This window comes from Macaca fascicularis, chromosome 1 (assembly GCF_037993035.2).
Source record: "Macaca fascicularis isolate 582-1 chromosome 1, T2T-MFA8v1.1".
Taxonomy (NCBI): Eukaryota; Metazoa; Chordata; class Mammalia; order Primates; family Cercopithecidae; genus Macaca; species Macaca fascicularis.
Window position 1 is genome coordinate 108,668,629 of NC_088375.1, and position 19,109 is coordinate 108,687,737.

Below are 19,109 nucleotides of genomic sequence, written 5' to 3' on the forward strand. Positions count from 1 at the left end.
CAGTGAACAGAGACGTGACCCCTGATCTCATGAAATACAGTTAATTAGAAAAGACAGACATTAAGACTTAAAATTATTGCCAGAGCTATAAAAGGAGAAGCAGGTTCCTATGGAACTACAGGAAGGAAATCTCACCCAGCCATGACCATTCTCCCAGAGATACCATGGGCATTCAATTAAACAGTGAATATAAAAGTGTTCCTTAGGCTGTAAAGTGCTGTGTGAATATGTGCTATCTTCTCCTGGGTGTTTTTGCCTCTCTCACTCAAAGCTTGGGAAGTCAGAATATGAGAAAGATAAAAAGGAAAGCAAATATCAATTGAGGTAATTGCTTAAATAGATAATAGCTATTATTCCATTTGTTAGCAGACCAGGACAGGGATGCCTCCCAATAATAGTGAAATGTCAATTATTTCACTAGCATGCCCAGGGTGGCACAACTCAGGGTCAGAAATGAAGGTTAACCATGTCCCTCTCCACTGCTCCATAGTAAACAGGAAAACAATTCTCCTCCTTGGTGTTTCCACCTCCAGCCCTGCTCCTCAACTTCTGGTTAGAAGCGAAGGCACAGACCAACTCCCAGCCAAGATACTCAGAGAGGGCAGAGGTCCACCCAGGAGAATGGACAGCGAGGCAGGTAATGGTTGCCAGGCAGAGCTCAGTCTGCCTCCTCTGATGGGACTGTATCCATGCTAATGGCCGTACTAACTCTGGTGGGAAGGCAACCTTAGTCAAGCTGTGAGCTGAATCCAGTTGAATCCAGCTATGGTAGACAATGGCTGGACAGATATGGAAACTGAGGTTCAGAGAGGAGAACTGGATGGTTGCAGCAAAAAACTATGAGTGCCAGTGCCCTGTTTCTGAGTCTCTGGTATCAGCAACACACATTGAATGCCTTCCATGTGTCAGGCACCAACCACTGTGAAGTGGTTTGGGGAGGCGGACCTTCCCCAGGGGTGTTCTCAGATCTGGGCATCTCACCTTTGGCCATTGCCCTCAGACTCTCTTCCTTTTCTCCTGTCCATTCAAAATCCAGTCTCTGTAAACCATCTGAAACTTACTCACGATTAAGCATGGCCCTTGCCTGGGAAATATATCTGTGTTTCAATAGATACCAACTCTCAAAATAAAGGAATGAATTTAAAATCACTGGGTTTCAGGCCTAAGTTGTAGAAGGAGTGCTGGGCAGTGGTACATGCAGTGGTCAGGGTCGATTTCTCCCCAGATGAGAGAACAGAGACCCAGAGCCAGAACAGAGATGCAGCTGGGCTTCGGCCACACAGCTAGAAAGTAGCAGGCCCAGAACCCATGTTTCCTGAATTTCAGTCCCTTCAAGAAAACCATAGATGCTGTAGCTCTCAGTGGAGCTAGAGAAGACCCTTCGCTAGCTGGAGTTCCCTCAGGGGACAGCAATCCTGTCCCATAGGACAAGCAGGAAACTAGGGATGAGGGATGTAAACCTGCTCTCCCAGGACTCTTGGAGTTGAAAGGAATTTTGGTCTTCATTCAGGGCTGTCCAGTGAAGTCACCCCAGGTCACTTTCTGAACAACCTAAGTACAAACACAAATCCTAAATCTCCCAGAGCCCAGACTCAGGATGAGTTGTCACTCCTTTGTTGAGACACCCCCTGGTGGTGTGGTAGGAAAATCCAATCTGAAGTCAGACTCCTTTTGAATCTTTGGCCTGTGGTCTCAGGAAAGTTATTTAATCAGTTTCTATATCTGTAATGATGGAAAAAATACTGCCTAATGTTTTGGGGGTTGGTCTGAGAATAAATTAGACTGCAAGTCTAAACTCACTAGCATGGTGCCAGACACATGGAAGGCATTCAGTGTGTGTTCCTTTCCCCCTCCTTAACCTCTACAGCATCTTTAGTACGTGGCACATAGTAATCACATATGTTTTACTATGTTAACTAGATACACCACATAAAAAGCAGACCACAGTTGTATGCTTTGTAGAGGAAAACACAGTTCACTCTGATTACTTGGGACTGATAGCATCCCATCAGGTCTTGAAAGAGAAGGGGATTTGCAGTGACCTCTTCAGCAGCTTCCTGCTCTTCGCCTATCCTCATCACTGGAGCCCAGCAAAATCTCCAGGATGTACTGCCAGTTCTGAACTCCTGCCTCTGATTCTGTCACCCCCTACCGTCCCATGTGTGTAAGGCAAACTGGATGCTCCACCTCTTCCTCAGTGCAGAGAAGTGCTAAAACCCTAATCCAAGAGTTTACAGCCTTACTCAAGAGACTTGGACGAGTGTGTGACATGGCTGTGAAATAAGAAATAACAGGAGCAGAGTTGGAGGAAATGTTGGACATAGAAACCCTTGGAAGACAGATGTGTTTGTTTGCTAGGATGCCATAACCAAGTGCCACAAAGTGGTTTAAACAATAGAAATTCATTTTCTCTCAATTTTGGAGCCCAGAAGTCTTACATCGAGAGTCGATGGGCTTTGCTTCTTCTCTCCTTGGCTTACAGACATCCATCTGCTGCTTATGTCCTCACATGGTCTTCCCTCTGTGCATGTCTGTGTTCTAATTTTCTCTTCATATACAGACACCAGCCATAATGGATTAGGGCCCACCTGATGACTTCATTTTAACTTAACTGCCTCCTTAAATACCCTGTCTCCAAATATAGTCACTTTCTGAGGTCCCGGGCTTGGGACTTTAACATATGAAGTTTTGGAGGACACAATTCAGCCTATAATAACAGATAAGAAAAGTAGCCTCCCTCAGGAACCAAACATAAGCCCTGTACCATCACAGATACCCATGAATGGGGGACAAAGATGGAGATGGGTGGAAATAAATTAAGACCCCCCACCCATGCCCACCTCATTAAGGATTCAGCTGACTTTGGAGGGTGGATAGAGATTACACCAAGGCCTCAGGGGGGAAGTGAGGCCTAGGCAGCTTTCAGAGGATGGACTTTGAAGCTTCTGCATCCTGAGTTCCAGAAAGTTAACCCTGTCACACTCCCTCTCCACAGTACCCCAACATTCTGTGACAAAGAGTTGCCTGGTATGCCTCCAGCATACTATAAAAGAGCAGAACTGGCTGTGCGGGGTGGCTCATGCCTATAATTCCAGCACTTTGAGAGGCTGAAGTAGGTGGATCATTTGATGTCAGGAGTTCGAGTCCAGCCTGGCCAACATAGTGAAACCCTGCCTCTACTAAAAACAGAAAAATTAGCTGGGCGTGGTGGTGCACACCTGTAATTCAAGCTACTAGGGAGGCTGAGGCAGGAGAATTGCTTGAACCTGGAAGTTGCAGGGAGCCCAGATCATGCCACTGAACTCTAACCTGGGCAACAGACCAAGACTCTGTCTCAAAAAAAAAAAAAGCAGAACCAGTCCCAAGATCACCACTGACACATCTAATCAGCCTATATATAGACTGGCCTAGACATTCTAGAAGGGTTCTTTGAAGTAGATTGTTTCTTGGAGTAAGGAATTTATATCTTTGGGATAATAGCTGTGACATTTTCACCTTTTCTCCCCTTGTGAGTAAGGAGAGTTTGTTTTTCCCACTTTTCAAGCCAAGCAAAGAGTCCATAAGAAAATCACTCTGAGATATTGGGGGTCCCTGCAGGAAAGTGAGATGAAGTACTGTATCTCATTTGGATGTTTGATGTGCTGTGGAAAGACAGATGCTCAGCTGTGCTGGGTTGACTGCCAGCATACAGAACAGTGAGGGGATGCTGGAAAGAGGGGATGCTGGATGCCATGTGCCCTGGATTTGGGGAGGCATTCCTGATTGGGTATGGGTCCTGTCACCCAGGTAGTGAGCACTGTACCCAACAGGTAGTTTTTCAACCCATGCCATCATCCTAAGTGAATTAACGCAGGAACAGAAAACCAAACAACACATGTTCTCATTTATAAGTGGGTGCGGAACATTTAGAACACAGGGACCTAAAGACAGGAACAATAAACAGTGGGCACCACTTGCGGGGGGGGACAGAGACAGGCATTTCTGATTATAAAGTCTGCAGCACACATCCAAACTGTTCACTGAGACCCCAATAAGAATATATACAAAAGAAACCCCATGTGAATGAGACAGAGAAGGAGAAACAATGCAGGAAAGTAGATCAGACCACCCACTGTTTGCCAATGCAGATTCCCAGGGCGTGGTTTAGGTCTGAGCTGACAGGGCAAGGAAATCTTTTAAATTGTGCTGTACTGAAGTCTTTAACTCTGGAAAGTGACCAGAAAGTTATAAAATCTGCCGGAGACATCATTAAGGCACAGTAAGGAGATGGAATATAGCGTTTTAAGTATCTGAGTTGATAAATAAATAAATAATTTGCTATCTGTAAAATTTAAAGTTCAAACCTTCAATAAGTTTCCTCCAAAAGCCATTTTGCCATTATTGTCAGAAGTCATTGCTAATCACATATATGATTACTACCCCCCTTAAATAGTGAATCTCTCTACGCAGAGAAAACACCTAGTGGTTATTTTCCTTAAAAGTCATCCATACTATTTCTGTACACATAAAAGGATGCCTTACTTATATGTGGTATTTGTATCTTGTTAGCATATCACTTAGCAAGTTACCTTTTCATATATTTATTATTACATTGTACTTCTTACTTGAAAACTGTTTAGCAATAAGTTGTGTTTTCCAATGTTCTACATTTCATATTTATCCCTTTGTTAGAAGATTTTTGTATTCACTTTTTAATTCATTGTTCATAGACTAATGGAAAGCTTTTTTTGATAACTCTAGTGATATTTTGAAGTTCATTAGTAATCTATGAATGTCTATACAGTTTTATTCATCATTAAAAACCATGTATTGTGTAAATCACATGAAATTTCTACAAATTGGAACTTGTTCAGAAAACAGTTTAGGTGAAAATGTAACTATTACATACACTAAATAAAATAGGTTGCAATTTCATAAAATTTTATGCTATTAATTAGATAAATACGTGTACTTTGTTATTTTATTGTTCAACCCCAAGATCATCATCTACCTTAGATGAAATCTCTTGAACTCTGGAAACAGCTAAATTTGAGAGTGAGAAAACAGTTCTCAAAATCTAAAAGCTGCTACAGAAGACATCAGCGAAAATGATGAAGGACCTTTAACAATCTGCCCTCTCTCCATCCCTCTCCCACAGTAGTTCCCACTGTCTATTGTTCCCATCTTTATGTTCCTGTGTTCTAAATGTTCAGCACCCACATATAAATGAGAACATGTGTATTTGGTTTTCTGTTCCTGCATTAATTCACTTAGGATGATGGCATGGGTTGAAAAACTACTTGCTGGGTACAATGCTCACTACCTGGATGACAGGATCCATACTCAAACCTCAGCATCATACAATATACCCATGTAACAAACCAGCACAAGGACCCCCTGCATCTAAAATTAAAATTAAATTTTAAATTATTTTTTAATGGAGAAGAAAACAAATCTGCCCAGCATAAAAATAGTGGAAAAACAGACAAAAATGGTCAGATTTAACTTTTTCAAAATTCTAGAAGAATTTATTCAAGAAACATTGTTGAATCTTGGTAAAAAACAGTTAATTTGGTAGCACTGGAACCATCTCTCCCTCTCCAGCTTCCTGGTAGCCTTGAGAAATAACAGCTTACATTTGCAGTGAAGACAATCAATTACCTGGCAGCCAGTAGAGGGAGCGGAACAGGAATGGAGCTGATAAGTAACTTCAGAAAAGTCTCAGAATACAAAATCAATGTGCAAAATTCACAAGCATTCCTATACACCAATAACAGACAAACAGAGCTCCAAATGATGAGTGAGCTCTCATTCACAATTACTAATAAAAGAATAAAATGCCTACAAATACAACTTAGAAGGGATGTAAAGGACCTCTTCAAGGAGAACTACAAACCACTGCTCAAGGAAATAAGAGAGGACACAAATAAATGGAAAAACATTCCATGCTCATGGATAGGAAGAATCAATATCTTGAAAATGGCCATACTGCCAAAAGTAATTTATAGATTCAATGCTATCCCCATCAAGCTACCATTGACTTTCTTCACAGAATTGGAAAAAATTACTTTAAACTTCACACAGACCCAAAAAAGAGCCTGCATAGCCAAGACAATCCTAAGCAAAAAGAACAAAGTTGGAGGCATCAAGCTAACTGACTTCAAACTATACTACAAGGCTACAGTAACCGAAACAGTATGGTACTGGTACCAGATATATAGACCAATGGAACAGACAATTAATTACCTGGCAGCCTCAGAAATAACAACCACATCTACAACTATCTGATCTTTGACAAACCCTTCATAAATAAAAGAGAAATTAAAATAAACTCTTTCCCAGACAAGCAAATGCTGAGGATATTTATCACCTCTAGACTAGCCTTACAGGAAATGCTCAAGGGAGGCCTAAAACCTGGAAGCAAAAGGACAACAGTTACCATGATGAAAACACATAAAAGTATAAAACTCATTGGTAAAGCAACATACAAATGAGGAAAAGACTCAAAGGGCACCACCACAGAAAACCAGCAAACCCCAAGGACAAATAAGAAGATGAAAATAAATGAACAAAGAATATATGAAAACAACCAGAAAACGATTAACAATATGACAGGAAGAAAACTTTACATATAAAAAATAGCCTTGAAAGTAAATAAATTAAATTCTCCACTTAACATATATAGAGTGGGTGGAAAAAAACAAACAAATAAACATGATCTAACTGTGCTTTACATGCTGCCAGAAGAAATGCACCTTACCTGTTAAGACATATATATACCAAAAGTAAATAGTAAATGAAGAAAAAAAGATATTTCACACAAATGGAAACCAAAAGTGAGCAGAAGTTCCTAGATTTATCAGACAAAAAGGACTTTAAGTCAAAAAGAGTAAAAAATAAAAGACAAAGAAGGTCATTATATAATGATAAAGGGATTAATCCAGCAAGAGGATATAAGTTTTTTGTTTTTTTTTTTTTTTTGGAAACGGAGTTTTGCTCTTGTTGCCCAGGCTGGAGTGCAATGGCACAATCTCAGCTCACCGCAACCTCTGCCTCCTGGGTTCAAGCGATTCTCCGGCCTCAGCCTCCCAAGTATCTGGGATTACAGGCATGCGCCACCAAGCCCAGGTAATTTCGTATTTTTAATAGAGATGGGATTTCTCCATGTTGGTCAGGCTGATCTCGAACTCCTGACCTCAGGTGATCCGCCCACCTCGGCCTCCCAAAGTACTGGGATTACAGGCATGAGCCACCGTGCCCAGCCCAAGAGGATATAAGAATTTTAAATATGCACCCAGCCCTGGAGTACTCAATTTCATTAGCAAATGTTTGATCTAAAGAAAAAAAAATAGATTCCAATACAATAATAGTGGGGAATTTCAGCACTCCACTCTCATTATTAGACAGATTAACCACACAGAAAATCAACAAAGAAACATTGGACTTAAACTGGACACTAGACCAAATGAACCTAAGACACATTTATAGAACATTTATCCAAGAACTACAGAATATGTATTCTCATCAGCACGAGGAACATTCCTCAGGATTGACTGTATGTTAGGCCACCAAAACAAGTCTCAACAAGTGTTAAAAAATGAAAATCATACCAAATATCTTCTCAGATCACAATGGAATTAAACAAGAAATCTAATAGGAACTTTAGACATCACACAAATACATGAAAATTGAACAACATGCTTCTGAATGACCACTGGGCAAATGAAGAAATTTAAACGGAAATTTAAAACATTCTTGAAACAAATAAAAATGAAAACACAGCATATTAAAACCTATGGTACACAGGAAAAGCAGTGATACAGGAAAGTTTATAGCAATAAACACCCACATCACAAAAACAGCAAGATTTCAAATAAACAATCTAATTATGCACCTTAAAGAACTAGTAAAGCAAGAAAAACCAAACCCAAAATTAGTAGAAGAAAAGAAATAATAAAAATCAGAGTGGAATTAAACAATAATAGAGACTAAAAAAAAAAAAAATACAAAGTATCCATAAAATAAAAAGTTCCTTAAAAGGTAAGCAAAAACAATGAACTACTATCTATACTAACCAAAAAAGAGAGAGAGAAGACCCAAATAAACAAATCAGAAACTAAAAAAGAGACCTTACAAATGATACCACAAAAATATAAGAGATTATGAGAAACTATAATGAACAACTATAATCTAATAAACTAGAAAATCTAGAGGAAATGGATAAATTCCTGGACACATACCACCTAACAAGATGGAATCAGAAAGAAATGAAAAACCAGAAGAGACTAATAATGAGTAGTGAGATTAAATCAATAACACTTTAAAAATACTATTTTTATAGTTTTTAAATTGTTATAAATTATAATTTTAAAATTATTTTAAAATAATAATTTTTTTTTAAAGTGTTCTAGGAAGCTAGGCAGGAGGGATCAAATGGGACTGGTTGGGTAATGAAGGGAAAGGCAGGGAGGGGTGGAACTCAGAAAGTCTTCCAGGAGGGGAGGTGCTGAGCTGATCCTTGATGCATGAGTGGGGCACCCAATTTAAGGAGCCAGTGAAAGGTGGTGGACATCAGGGGTGTCATGTGGAGGCCAGCTGAGACACAACTAAAACCTGCATCTATGCCTGCTTCCCAGACCTAAAGGTGGGACACGGAGAAGAGCAGAGAGAAGCAGGAGCTAAACCAGAGCTGGAGAGGTGTGCACCTGGAGATTCTTTCCCAGTTTAGCTGGATGAAGGGAGATCAGGCCTTTTAGGATAGCAAAATTCATGTGCTAAATGGAAATGTATAAAGAACAAGCAACTTCTTTAGTTTGAATGAATATAATGTTTCCTGAGCAACTGACCCACCTGAGGTGGAGATAAAATTTCTGATTAGATGTCTGTATTTCTGTCTCTTCTGGTTTAGGAAAATCTCATTTTAGGAAATAATCAACATAACTTTTACCTCCTGCTTAGCATTTTTTATCCCCTTCCCCCTTGTCCTGTACTGATGGCATCTGGGTTCAGGACAGGAACCCCAGGCTCTAGGTGGGTCAGGCACAAAGGAAAGCCTGGGATTCTTCTGCTGCATTTTGGATTTTTGCTGCCCCCTGCTGTAAGGGGACTGAACTGACCAAGTTCTTGGTCTAGGGATGACTGATGAAATTAGTGGTCAGTTAACTTCTATTCTGTTCCCATGGCCTGGGCCAGCCCACTGATCCTCCTGGCTCACTCCAGCTCACTTCAGCTCTGACTGGAGCTGGAGAACTGAAGGAAATAATGTATACAGTGGTCCATTTCCAAGATAAAGTGCCTTAAATTGGCTTAGGTCAGCAAACTACAGAAAAAACAGGATATACTAGGCCCCTGCTTGGATAGCCAACATCTGTTTGTAGCCCCCACGCCCCCTTTAGTTGCCCTCACCCAAACCAAAGAAGTTTAGTCTAAGTTGAAAGTTTACTAGCCTGCAAAACAGCTCACTTTGTCTGTTCTTATCAGCCTGCCCAACTACTTAGGTCACAAGTCAAATACTTAAAGAGCCCCTGAGCTGACTAGGATTGCAATGCAGTGTGGGCTGCAACAAAATGCCACAAGACAACCTTAAAGAAAACACCTAAAGCCCCAACCCAACAACGGATAGGTGATGTCTGGGAAGATTGTGACCCCATAGTACTCAGCCTATCAAGAGCCAGGAGAGGGACCTGTGCCCTAGGGGATAAATTGCTTGTTGTAACTGTGCTGGGTGTGCCTGCCCATGAGACAACCTGTCTTGCAAGACCATCATTAAATATCTCACTTTCGCAGTTCTCTGGGTCTCTGAGTCCATTCTTTGGGTATGGATGGGTGAGTTTCTTTCTCACAACCTGGTGACCCATATGGGGAGCTCTGTGCCTGCATGGAGTGGGACTCCAGCTGAGAGGGGAGAACATCCCACCTGATTTAGGTAGCCTGCTCTGTCTGGGTGTCCTGGCTCCCCACGAAAGAAAAAGACAAACCTGAGACTGTTATTCAGAAGACAATGGAAGTGACACAGGGAGAAAAACAGGCACCATGGCAAGTAGGCAAACTTGTGCATGAGCCAAGGTAGGAAAATTGGACTGTAAGTACTGCCTTGGTGGTTGGACATTTTCAGAGGTTGAGTGTGTGTGACTAAGATGTACCTTAGATACAAAGCGAGTGCAGAGTCCCAATTCTCCCACAAGGAAACAGCTGGAGACAAACGAAGCCATTCTTGAGGTGTCCAAGAAACTTACAGTGTGGGGGCTGAGTACACAGGAAAAAGCTCAGACACAGAGACTAACCAAAAATGGGAAATAAGAATTCTAGGCTTAGGAAACAAAGGAAAAAGGAAACTAAAGAGACCCCCTCTAAAATTCCCCCAGATAATCCATTGGGGAAAATGCTGCAGGTTTGGAGGGATAACCCTCAAACCAGGGACAAGGAGAAGCAAAAGATAGTAAAGTATTGCTGTTTTATCTGGCCCATGGAGCCCATTAATCAGCCTTCAGTCTTTTGGCCTAAATTTGGCTCCGATGAGGATTGAGTGTGCCAAACTGAATTCTCTATGTAAATAATAAAACTCCATCCTCACAAGAGGAGGTAGGTTACACTCTTTGTTGGATTAGTAAATTAACCCCCATGATTCCCCTTAAAGAAAAAAAAAAGGGCATAATAAAGAGCCCTCGTCCAATGAAATCCCTGGCATCCCCTAACGTGCTTGCCCCCCACCCTGTACATCTCACAAAGTAGAGGGCAGGGAGATCAGGAGGCAACAGGAAGGCAAGAGGAAGAGGAATCTGGGGGTCATAAAGGAGCTAAACCCCATGCTCTCTTAAATCCTTACCCAAACTTAAGGAAAAAAACTGAAACAACGTTTTAAAATGTTTGAGAATTTACCTATTCCTTCTAAACAGCAGGTGTCTAACATGTACCCTCTTAGAGATGTCCCTATGGGACAGGAAGAAGTTGGATTTGTGAGTGTGCCTCTAACAAGTACTGAGGTTAGGAATTTAAAAAAGGAAATAAGGCCACTCTTTAAAAATCACCTCGATTTAGCAAAGCAGGTAGATCAATTTTTAGGACCAATTTTTATACTTGGGCTGAGATGATATCAATTGTAAATATTCTGTTTGCTGGGAAGGGAGGAAGAGAAAAAATAAGAAGGTAAATTAGAAAGAGAAAGGGGAGGAAACAGCAAAGGTAGAGGGCCAGAGAGAGACAGAAAGAGGAGAAACTGAGTGTAAGGGAGAGAGGAAACAGGGGATGACAGAGAAAGCAATAGAAAAAGAAAATAAGTGAGAGGAAAAGACAGATCAAAGACACAGACAGTGAATCTGGGGAGAAAGATAATGTAAAAGGAAGAACGAGTATAAAAGAAAAGAGAAAGAGAGAGAGGCCATAAAAGACAGGAGACAAAGAGACAAAAGTGCAAGTAAGCAGTAGCAGCCACAGCCCTGCTGGTGGAGGAAACTTGGAAGATGACCTGCAGTGGGGCCCTGGTAGTAAGCACCCCACGTCAGGTCTGGACTGTATTAAATCAAAAAGCTGGAAGATGGTTAACTAATTCCCGGATTTTAAAATATAAATTCATATTACTACTACTAATAATAATTTACTCTTAACAATAGATAAACCCAATAGATTTAACAATAGATACTTGCTTGAATCCAGCCAGTTTCTTATAGAAAGGAGATGAGAATGAGGAGGCATAAAACTATAACTATTTAAATATCATAGAATGTCAAACTAAAGTTAAACCAGACCTTAGAGAAACTCCAGGACATGATGGGACGAGGCTGTTTGTGAATGGGTCATCCAAAGTAATAAACAGTAAAAGACATAATGGCTATGCTGTCATTGATAGAAACAAACAATCCTCATGCGAAAACGGTAAACCAGTAACTGGTCAACCCCAAACCTGTGAATTATATGCTCTTAACCAGGCCCCTAAAGCTCCTAGAAGTCAAAAAGGCACTATATATACTAACTCCAAATATGCCTATGGAGTAGTACACATCTTTGGAAAGATCTGGACAAAATGGGGTCTAATAAATAGCAGGGGGAAAAATTAGTACACGGGGAACTGGTCAAACAAGTTTTAAAAAGCCTCCTGCTTCCAGTAGCCATAGTTCATGTAAATGGCCATCAGAAAGGAAACACTATAGAAGCTGTAAAGAACGGACTTGCAGATAAAGCTGCTAAGCAAGCCTCCCTGAAGAAAGAAGTTAAACTGTGTAGCCTAATCCCAGATATCCCTAATGTGGTATTAAGATCCCAATTTTCTAAAGAGGGGGAGAAAGAGCTGGGCAAGACAGGGGGCACTCAAACTGAGGATGAAAGGTGGGTGCTCCCTGATGGGAGAGTCATAATAAGCAAACCCATAATGAGAGAACTGATGTCCATACTGCATAAGGGAAGTCATTGGGGAAAGTCTTGTGTAATGCAATACACAAAAATTACGGGTGTATAGAGATTTACACACTTGCTAAACAAGTGTGTGAGGGTTGTATGACCTGCCAGAGAATAAACAAAAAGGTAGTTAAAAAACAAAAACAAACAAACAAAAAACAAAACAGACTACTGGAGGAAGACCTCCTAGGTTAAGGCCATTTCAGAGCATTCAAGTACATTTTACAGAAATGCCCAAAACACGGACACTAAAGTATCTGCTGGTAAGAGTAGACCACCTCTCCAGCTGGGTGAAGGCCTTGCCCCTCCCAACTGCCACAGCCAGGAATGTGGTCAAAATAATCTTAAAACAAATTATACCCAGATTTGGCCTGGTAAAAAAATATTAATTCTGACAATGGAAGCCACTTTAGCCCAAGGGTGCTAAGGAGAATTATGGAAGGTTTGCACATTAGATGGGATTACCACACCCCTTGGTATCCCCCCTCCTCTGGAAAGGTAGAGAAAATAAGTCAAATTCTCAAAAAGCACATTACCAAACTCATCTTAAAAACTAAAATGCTTTCGACCAAATGTCTCCCAATAATGCTCCTTGGGATTAGGACAGCCCCAAGAAAAGACTTAGGATTGTCCCCCTCTGAATTATTGTATGGACTCTTATATTTAAACAAGGCTACAAACCTTCCTACTATGGAAACCAAAGACCAATTTTTAAAAAATCATATACTGGCCATATCCTCTACCCTGTCATCTCTTAGGTTAAAAGGACTTCTGACTCAAACTCCACCCCTGAGTTCACAGTCCACCACTTCCAGCCTGGCTACTTGGTGCTGATTAAAACTTGGAAGGAAGACAAGCTCCACCCAAGCTGGGACAGTCCCTGTCAAGTGCTCCAGACCACCGAAATAGTTTTGGAAACAGCTGAACGAAGGTGGACTCGTTACACTTGGGTCAAGAGACTGGTAAAAAAAAAAAAAACAAAAACCAAACAAACAAAAATAAGTGAGGAAGAGAAAAAGGGAAAAGGACAAATGGGAAGTGTATAATCACCTAAGGACCCCTTAAAGCTAACTCTAAGGAAAACCTAGAAGAGAGCTATAAGCGGGCCCTGTCATTGGGGATGGATATGGTTAGGATTAATTTAAGCACAAGGGGTAAAAGGAAACCTGTGTATTGAATGGAGCCCAGTCCTAGGGGTGGAAAGTAGGGATTATCCAATCAAACTAATAGTCAACATAACTCAGACCTCCAACCCACAAACTGTAAAATTTAATGCCTGCCAAGTTTTACCTCGAAGGAATTTAGGACACTAAAGACAGTTGTCACAGGCAAACAAATATCTATGACCTGAAACAAACCGTTTTCAGACCCTCTCAGAAAAGCCCTGCACTAGCTGAAATCGGGTCTGGTGGACCACTGAATATCAAGGCTGGGTAAGTCATTCTTCCAAAAACAAACCCTTAAAGGATAAAATACATTTATATAAGGGCCCCACACAACCTAGCTGTGAAAATTTAAAATCCAATCCTATATTAATGACAATAAACAACCCAGCTACTCTAGACCAGGAACCTTGGAAGTATGGATTAGGAGTAAATATCTCAGGAAGGGACCTCGTGGGATGGTTAGCTCTCAGGCTAATCACCAACTCATCCTTGAGCTCACTCAGGGTTACTATAACTTCTGGCCCCACCATTTCCTTTAACCCACCAGGCAATAACTCTAATAGAGTAAAAAATAATAATAATTGAAATAATTGACCTAAGGCAGACTTTAAAAATTAAGACCAGATATGGGGATGTAAATGCCTGGGTTGAATGGGTAAAATTTTTGGTACTAGCCCTCAACAAAAGCTACTGTTACACCCACTCTGTTGGGCAGTGTCAGGCACAGGTAGTTCCATCTCCCCTAGGATGGGATACCAGTCCCAAAGGAATGCCTGCATGTTGGCTCTATACCAGCACAAGGATGTGTGGGAAAATAAGACATACAAAAGTCTATCGTTGGTCCTTCCTACTTTGTAGAGGTAGGAAAGCAATCCCCTCATTCTCCATAGGGAATATAAAATACTCCTTTTGCCTCTCTAGGCAGGGACTAGAGTTCAATAAGCCCGTGGGAGAACTCTCAACTTACACCTACATCCTAAATGTTACTGGCTAGTCAATGCAACTACTCAGCTCTTCATATACCCCTGGATAATGTCTACTGATATTGTGGGAAGAGGAACCTCCATGACCTGTTACCATCCAGTTGGATCAGGACTTGTGCCTTAGTTCAACTGGCCATTCTATTCACCTTGGCATTCCATAAAATCCATGAGAATCCACATGGCCACTGAAGTTGGAGAAATCTAACAAATTCTTTTAATCTCAACATTTATATTAACTCAATAGGAGTCCCTAAAGCAGTACCTAATGAATTTAAGGCTCAAAGCTAAATAGCTGCTAGGTTTTAAATCAGCACTCTTCTAGTGGTCAACTATTAATAAAAATGTAAATTGGATTAATTACATCTATTATAATCAATGAAAATTCATCAACTATACTCAAAATGCTCTCAAAAGAGTACCTAGCCAGTTAAATGCCACCAGCCAAATGGCCTGGGAAAACAGACTTGCACTAAACATAATCTTAGTAGAGAAAAGGAGCATATGTGTCATGCTGAGTGGAAATTGTTGCACTTTCATTCCTAATAAAACTGCCCCAGATGAAACCATCACAAAGGAGTTATAAGGGTTAACAACTCTAGCCAATGAATTGGTGAAAAATGCCAGAATTAATAAACCATTTACTGATTGGCTAAAAAGTTGGTTCAGGAAACGGAAAGGAATGGTAGACCTTCATTCTAACATCTCTTATAATTATAACTGGAGTCCTAACAGCTGTAGGGTGTTGCATTATCCCCTGTGTTAAAGGGTTAACCCAAAAGTTAACCAAAACAACCATCAATAAACAAATGCCCATAACATATCAACTATTATGAAAAACTAAATCAAATCTACTCTTGCCTAATAGAGTCAATAGCTGTTAAAACAATTTAATGACCAAAGGACATGAAAATAAATGTGAAAAGGGAATCAATAGGGGTAAAAGAAAAAGAGGAGGGAATTGAAGGAAAAAATGTATACAGTGGTCAATTTCCAAGACAAAGTGCCTTAAATTGACTTAGGTCAGCAAACTACAGAAAAAACAGGATATGCTAGGCCCCTGCTTGATGGCTGACACCTGTTTGTTGGGCCCTCCCTCCCGCTTAGTTGCCCTCACCCAAACCAAAGAAGTTTAGTCTGAGATAAGAGTTTACTAGTCTGCAAAACAGCTTGCTTTGTCTGTTCTTATCAGCTTGCCCAGCTACTTAGGTCACAAGTTAAATACTTAAGGAGCCACTGAACTGACTAGAATTGCAATGCATTGTGGGCTGCAACAAAATGCCAAAAGACAACCCTAAAGAAAACACCTAAAGCCCCAACCCAACAACTGATAGCCCATTCCCGGGAAGACTGTGACCCCATAGTACTCAGCCTATGAGGAACCGGAGGAGGGACCTATGCACTAGGGGATAAACTGCTTGTTGTAACTGTGCTGGGTGTGCCTGCCCATCAGACACCAGATCTTGCAAGACCATCATTAAAAGTCTCACTTTCGCTGTTCTCAAGGTTTCTGAGTCCATTCCTTTTTTTTTTTTTTTTTTTTTTTTTTTTTTTTTTTTTTTTTGAGACGGAGTTTCGCTCTTGTCACTCTGAGTCCATTCTTTGGGTTTCAATGGGTGAGTTTATTTCTCACAGATCTCGGTGAGCCCTGGCTATGGCTACCAGACACCCTGCCTAGCAGCCCACCCCCACAGCTTTCAACTGTGGAGTCATTCACTCTGCTCATGCCAGTAGGGCAACTGTCCCACTGCCCACTGCCTGCACACCACAGGGCTTGCTGGCCAGCACCACAAGTTCCTCCATGGGGAAGATGGCAACCTATAGGTCTCTTTCACTTTCATGGGTACCAGGAAAGCTTGGGAGAACTGTCTCAGCATGTGGGTATCCTTCCAGAGCACAAAAGAGGGTGCAGGTCACAAGATTACTGCATTAAGCTTTCTTCTCAGCCTGATTGATCACTTACCCCATCTTCTGATTTGGGCCCATGGGTGAGAGAAGCCATGGCAGATGTCTGACTCTTGCATTATCCATCTTCATCTCCCTTCTCTCTCACTCGCTCCAGGACCAGAAAGGCTTTTTAATAACCCCTTCCCGTCCAGAAGGGAATCCCTCCATCACATCCTCATCCGCTCCCCTTTGCCCTTGTCCCCTCTGCGACCCTTAGGGATACAAGGCCACCAGCTCTCCAGGGTCCTCAGAAACCCCAAATATTAGAAGCAGATCCAAGATTTTGGGTTATTCCCCAGGTTCTTTTTTCCTACTTCAAGAAGCCCTGGAGAGGAAATCACATGAGGAATGTGTTTAAGAAAAGAGCAAGTACTGTCAACTTCGGGCAGGATAGAGGAGTGTAGGTGGGGTCCATAAAAGAAGCCTACAGGCATCCAGGAGGAACAGACGATAACGAGGAAAAGGAAAATCCTGTGAGTGCTCTTGGGAATCTGGGACAATTCTGAAGTTTTCCTACATTTGGTTCATCAACCAAAGAAAGCAAGACTGGCTTCAGTCTGGCCATGCCCAAGACACAGAAACAAAAGGCTGACTGCCATTGTCTGCCCAAACTTGGCCCATTGGACTGGCCCAAAGCAGGTCCATTGTGCAATGAGAGAAGCAAAATACAGAGTAAGCTCAGCCGTTACCGGTGAAATGGGACCTAGAGAAACAAGGCAGAGCTCCACTCTGACCCCCTCCTTGGGGGCCCCCTTTGGAGCAGAATAAGACCTGTAAAAGAAAGACCAGGACTTGGATTCTGCTCTGTGGATGAAAGAATACGGGGCTCACGGGCTGTGTTTGGGAGAAGGGAGCGGTGCGGGCTGTACAGAGCAAGCAGAGTGGAGGTGGGGCCAGGAAATCTCCAGGTGAGCCTTGGTTTTGCTTCTCATAGGAGGTGAGCGTCCCTGTCACCCCCAGTGAGAGAGGCAGGCGTACAGCACCCCACCCCCTCACTCGGCTATTGTGGGGATATACGAAGTGAAGTGGGGTATGGAAAACATCCATTGTCAGCAGTTTCCAAAAGAATTTAGCCTTGATCCCTATGTTCACTTCATCATGGAGAGAGAGACTGGGAAAGGGGGAGAGACTGAGGCTATGCCCTACACCTCTGTACGGGTTTTTCTGCTCCCAAAGAGCCATTGAAACCTTGCTGCCTCTATCTCAGTCACAGAAGAACTTACAAAGCTGAGGGCTGGAGACTGGTTCCTCCTTTCATAGCCTCTCAGAACACCAGGCCTGTCACAGAACCACGAAGCTCCGTTCTCAAGGAGATCCAGAAAAGGATCACCCCCACCTCTGTTCTCACAAACAGAGAAAGCCAAAATCACCACCAGAGGGCGGAGAGGAGCCTTGCGGGGACGGCCTTGCGGATAGAGCCTCCTTCCTGTTCGTTGAAGTGCTGTGGTTGGCTCGCCTCGCCCTCGCCCTCGCCCTCGCCCTCGCCCCGCTGCGCCCCGACTAGCCTCGCCTCGCCTCGCCTGCCTCCCTCTCTCTTCCTTTCCTTTCTTTTCTTTTTCTTTCGCTTTCCTTCTTTCTCTACTTCTTGAACAAACATTTATTAAGGCCCTTACCTTGAGTCAGGCACCGTGCTGGAGCTAGGGATACAGCCGGACGACAGGTGTGCGGCCCTGCTCCTACAGCCTTGGTACGTAGTCAGCAACACTGAATGAATGAATGTATTCTCTATAGACCTTGAAAGAAAATAACCACAGGCCAAAGCTTGAGAAGAAAGACCTTGAGGACAGCAACAGCCCCAACAGACCCAGACATAGGGACTTGCCACAGATCGATCCCAGACACCCACCAAGAAGCCTTGCAGGGATGCAAGACCACAGCTCGTTGGCAGCAGCAAGGTTTCGGGGAGAGGAACCCCAGTCCCATGGACTCATCTTTTCTTCCAGACTCTTCCAAGTGAGAGTTATGAGGTAACCATACGGGCCAGAGTCACAGAAATGCTCTTTCCTGAATTGGAGACTCTGAGCCAGCCCTTCATCCCCAGTAGAGAGGGTTAGGTGCCAGTGTAGGTGGATGATACCCTAGCTTACCTGTTCTACTCAGAGTGGCACTGGGATGAGCGGGCACAAGGGCTCCAGTTAAGGATAGCCAGGGGTAGTGCTTTGGAGTCAGACCAGGAGTGTACCCCAGCATTCCCAGCTGTGTTTCAGAGAAGGTGGCAGGCAACCCTGGAATTAAATCCTTCTCTAACTGAAAGCCTGTCCTGGAGGACAGGCGGGAGGAAGCAGCCACAGACCCAGAGCCTCTGCTCCTATTACAGCCATGTCCTCTTCTACAGCTCATCACCAGGCTAGGCCCGAGGGACCTCCACATTCTCAATGGAAACTCCCACCCAAGGTTCAGGGCCCTGTTAGGTGAGCACCCCTTCTCATGTTAGAGCATCCCTTGACCTGTTGTGACACCCTTCCTTCTATTGGGGAACTCCTCATCCTGTTAGGGCACCCCTCCTCCTGTTAAGGCACCCCTCATCCTTTTAAGGCACCCTGCCTCCTGTTAGGAAACCCTCCGCCTGTTAGAGTACTCACTCCTTTTAGGGCACCCCTCCTCCTGTTAGGGCATCCTTCATCTTGTTAGGACATTCCTCCTCCTG